This window comes from Octodon degus, unplaced genomic scaffold (assembly GCF_000260255.1).
Source record: "Octodon degus isolate 3935 unplaced genomic scaffold, OctDeg1.0 scaffold00036, whole genome shotgun sequence".
NCBI lineage: Eukaryota > Metazoa > Chordata > Mammalia > Rodentia > Octodontidae > Octodon > Octodon degus.
Window position 1 is genome coordinate 11,032,115 of NW_004524612.1, and position 5,287 is coordinate 11,037,401.

The 5,287-nt window shown below is 38.3% G+C and overlaps 1 non-coding gene across 1 annotated transcript; it reads left to right on the forward strand.

Annotated features, from left to right (window-relative positions):
• Window positions 1-4,323: 4,323 nt before the first annotated feature.
• LOC111816650 lies at window positions 4,324-4,450 on the forward strand. Its single transcript, XR_002821002.1, has one exon. It is a non-coding gene; the product is annotated as a U6atac minor spliceosomal RNA (small nuclear RNA).
• The last annotated feature ends 837 nt before the right edge of the window (window positions 4,451-5,287 follow it).

Sequence of the window (5,287 nt, forward strand, 5' to 3'; positions counted from 1 at the left end):
TCTCAATGTGGTTTTAATTTGCATCGATGCCCTTCTAGGACATGCAGTCACCTTCTGACTTCTGAAACCCTGTTATGTGTTTTCTGTGAACTGTGGATGACCCTGTCTTGCTCCATGAGTGTCCTGAGACATAATATTGCTCAACTTTCTTTGTATCAAAAATGAAACTTATTTTCCTGAAAACCATACCTCTTATCATGATCATCAGCATTTAAAAATTGCCAAGGGCTTGTCAGCTGAAAATGTGATTGTTTTGATGCTAATGGGCACCTCTTTAGGCTGATAGGTCACAGGTTTATCCAGCAAATGCTCTCAGTTGCAACACATTAAAGGAAGAAGATAGGCATTTAATGTCTTTGACAAATTCTATAGATAATTTGATTCAAAAAAAACTTTTGTGTCCATGTGGAAAAGATATTGCGAACAATGCCACTTCTTCCCCTGATAAGATCTTATATTCAAATCGTCACTCTGAATTTTCTAATGTTTTCATATTCATTACAAGATTTTATGTTCAAGCCATTAAATAGGAGGAAAAATAATATTATTCCTGTTTTGTATATCAGAAAATTAAGATAAACCTGCACTGTATTTTCCCTTTAAGTTCATAAAGCTGGTTAATTTCAGTTAATTCCAGCAAAGCTAAGCCAGCTAATTTCTTACAAGTTCTGGAATTGTCTTTTAGATTACTTATTCATGACATTTTATTCTCATCTATTATTGGCAGCAAAGGATTTAGGAGGTATGCTACCTTGATGAACACCGATAATCTCTCCGTGTGCAGGAAGCATACTTCCTAGTGGGGAAACAAAAACAAAGTAAATTTTTTATAAAATTTAAAAGTAAAGAAAAATTTCAGCACTAAGTGTTCTGCCGAGAGTAATACCCTGACAAATGGTAGGTGATCATTTTGGTCTGGGTGGTACTTATTCCCATTGTGCTTTCATTCCAGCCATGGTGGGGGTTTATAACTCACATCATATCTCTTGCCATATCTTATCTTGTTAGCACAATTATATATCTTATGTGTGTCTCCCTCAATCCCATTATCTCTCCTCAAACTCAGACCTTGAGTGTCTACCAAGTGGATTCTCCAAAACATACTCAACCAGTCTCCCTGACTCCAGTGCCTCTCCTTTCCAACATACCTTGCTCCTGCCTATGAAATTTATCTTTGAAAAGTTTATGTTTGATGAAACAATGGAAACAATAATTCTAGCACTCAGGATTCCATCCAACCTGACCCAAACTTCTCTTCTAGAGTTACTTCATTTCAAATAAATGCAATTATTCACTTTTCATTATGCTACATTTGTACTTTCCTACTTCTACCCTATTGATCTTGTATTATCTCCACTTATAATCCACTTCCTCTTAACCACTTTCTATAGCCTACCTCTTCTCCAGGCCCAAATTTAAAGACTTCTACCCCAAGATAGAAAGAAGAGAGGGAGGGAAGGAGGAGGGGAGGGAAGGAGGAAGGGAATGCACCCTTATATCTCTTGCTCTGCTCTTGCCATTCAACTAGACTTTCACCAGCTAGCATGGCTCTGCCTTTGGCAATGCCTTTAGTCTAAATGAATTGGCTTGCCCTCGCTCCCCCACCAGCACATAAGTGAGATTATTCAACACAGTGTAATCTAGCCATGCTGATGACCGCTGAGAAGATAGCAATGTCTAATGTATTAATTATTGAAAATGTCCTATTAATCAACTTGGAAAGTATCTCATTGATATTTGTTTCTCAATAAAATAAAATGAAATGAAAAAAAGATAATAACTATTAGCTGCAATGTCTCCAAACAATAGCACCGTTAATTATAATTTTGCATACTTCAGACTTATGCCATGGTGTTACTTAGCCTTTAGAATATCGTCTTCCCTAGTGATTGAAAAGAAAATATCATCATTATTTTTATTAAAACATGCTAAAAGCTAAGGTATAAGAATAAAGGAAGCAGCATGCACAAATGCTTATCCACAGCTTCCTAAAAAAAAAAGAAAAAAAAAAGAAAGAAAGAAAAAATGAGGGAGAATAGGCTGGAAAACAGTAGGGTGTTGTCAATGTGTTACAGTATTTTATTTTTTATTAAACTATCTGAAAATAATTACATAAATTATTTTGTTATTGAGCTAGAAATACATTATTAAAGTCAGAGTACAATTATTATAGAAAAAATAATAATAATCTAGCCATGCTGCTCCCCTTATAAACCACAACTTGTCAGCTGTAGACCTCTGCTCTTCTGCCTTCCTGGCACCCAATGGAAAAATCATTCACCCCATGAGCACCAGCCGATTCATGCTACCTACTCTCTAAGAGTAGGCTCTGAACTCAACCTCTTCTGAAAATGCTTTGAGACTCTCATAAAACCCAGCCAGATTTCTGTATTTGTGTTCTTTCAGGGAATGTTGCTACATTTTTCCTTTTAAGGTTCAGCAAAAATCTTTTCAAGAGCACATGAATGAAAGGAGCAGGCAGCACGATGCATAGTTTCTAAAAAAAAATCAATGGCTCCTAAAAATATTGCACATGAAATACCTTGAATGAAGCATTTGCCATTTCAGGAGAAGCCTTCAGGGAGCTCACAGGGCTTTGCTGTGAAGCCTCACGGGGATGCTTCCCAAAGAGGAGAGATGATTTTCTTCCATGCAGTGACTTTAAGCCACATACTGAAGCTAATATTTAGGTGCTTTCTCAGACAAGCTCATGCCAAGTTCTACATAAGGTCATTCATATGACCATTGATAAGGGAGACTGCAAAGGAACTCTTCAAAGTCAAGATGACTGAGAAAATGCTGACACACCAGTGGTCCTACACACCTGCGTAGAGAACCACGTGCTAAGAACTCACAAGAGAGAACCCTTCTATAGGAAGCACCTATGGATTTAAAGTGAGTTCCTAGTGCTAGGCAGATTCCTTTCCTGATTCTCATAATGAGACAGAGTTGTCAAATGATGCAACTAGATTTGCCATATCCTTGTTCCTACCAATAAGTACTTTCATTTTTCTAATTCACCCTTAAGTCTCTACAGTGGCTACTTCAAAACCTGCCTTCTCTTATGAGATCATCTAACCCACTGTTTGTCTCCTTCCTTCTTAGAAACCACCCTCTGCCTTACCCAGAAGACAGAAGCTCTGAGGCAGAAATTCCTTACCCACAAGCAGGCTGATTCCTAGGACCGTACCAGCCTTTTTCTCATACAAATGACCCTGTTCAACATCCACTCCTCACCTGTCCCTCAGTGCTCTCTTGGGCCTGGGAGATCCTTCACCAAGTGTCCTCAGATCTTCTCTGTTGGCTTCTTCCTAGCACAGTCTGAGACATATTCCCAGGTCTCACAGATATTGAAAAAGTAAATCAACAAAAAACTTCTTCAGTCCTGTCTTTACACCCAAACCTCTCAGAAGAGCTATCTGCATTTGCTGCTTGATGTGTAGTCTCTTTGCACTCATCCCACTGAGAGCTGCTTTCTCCTTGCAACCCTATACCAAACTGCTGGTGCTAAAGACTGCACTGGCTCTGATGCTTTTCTCTTCCTGCACATTGTCCTTGAAAGACCTCAATGACTTCATTGCTCAATATCACCCATTTTCTGGCCACACATACATCTTACATATCTCCAAAATAGATCTCATTGCCCACTCTCAGATTTGATCCTCTAACCTATTTTCTGGCTACAGATTGCCACACACATGTACAAAATTAGACTCAGGAACTCTTCTCACCCTTCCCACCAAACAAGCCATTTTGCCACACCTCTTTCTCATTAAACAGTGCTGCATACACCTTCATGGCCCCAGAAATAAAACTGGGATCATCTTTGCCTTTGTTCTTTATCAACTCCACTGCCATATACTGTCACCAAGTCTTGTTTATTCTGCCTCTTAGCTTATGTAGAAAGTATCCAGGTAATGCGGTGTAACATCTCAACTGGGATCCTTCAAAAGGCTCTGTACCAAACACATTAGTAGGTACTATGCAAAGCCATATAAGAATGTGTACCAGAAGTGGGGTGTATAAAAGTATATAAGTATATATACTTGCCTAACAAATGCTAAAAATGTGTTTCACTCTGAAAGCAAATAATAACAAATGAAGCTTATCATCTTCACCAACAAGTGTAGAACATCATAAGTTTTTAAATATCAAGTTAAATGGTAAGGACTAGTGGAGTGTGGTAGCACACAACTGTAATCCCAGCACTTAACAGGCTGGGCAGAAGGATCACCATGAGTTTGATGCCAGCCTGGGATAAATAGCGAGTTTGGGGCCAACCTGGACTACATAACAAGACCCTATCTCAAAAAAATAAAACCAGTGTTGTATGAAAGGAGAGAAAGTTAGCACTCCCCTTGACAAGGATGGAAGAGGCCCTCGGGCCTGACAACATGCATACAGGTTAAGGCATTGCCACCTACTTCATGGCGTCTAACCACTGTTTTTGTGTAAATATCATACAGTTTCCCTAGTATAAGAACTCAAAAGAAGAAATACAAATACAAAGGTATAATGCAAGTAAAAGGAAAGAAGGATCTCAAGGACTAACTAATCAAGAGAGGGAAAGGAAAAGAGCTAGGAAACATGAATAAGTCAAGTCATACAGTTATATGTAGAAGATGGGCAAGGCAATGATCCTGAGAATCTCCAGAAGATTTTTGAATCTAGCAGCTAATTGGAAAAATTCTCACCCTGACTAACTATATATACTGATACCTGTGAAATAAGTAACTGCACTGCAGATGGTAATTTGTAATAGTAGTTTCATGCTTGGAGAGCCTGTCATTTTGGTCTTCTGAATAAGGGTTGCTTGTCATGACATGCCAGTTGCTGCTGTGCTGTCTCTCGGGTAGATGGTTGTTCAAAAAGAAGGAGGTGGTGAATGAAAGCAAGAGACAGGAAAAGGAATATTGTGGTACTGTCCTGCTTCAAGGTTGTATATGGTGAGATTTTTGTACTTATGTGTAAACATAAGAAGTATATAATTCTTTATGCCTATTTTTAAAATATATTCTAATTTTTAAATGTTTTTATTATATTCTGTAGGGACTTAAAGTTCAACATATCAATACTTGATAAAAAAATACCTGTTCCATATTATGCCTAACCATATTATGTTTGATATGCAGACAGATAGTGAGGTTAAGCTTAACAGCCTAAGTTGTATGGTAATAACAATAAGCTTGTCTTCTGGATGGTTAACAACCTAAGTTTGCAGACCAAAGTTAGAGAAAAAGGAGGCCTGCAAGGAAAGCCAACATTTTGGCCCTAGCCTTCCAAGGTC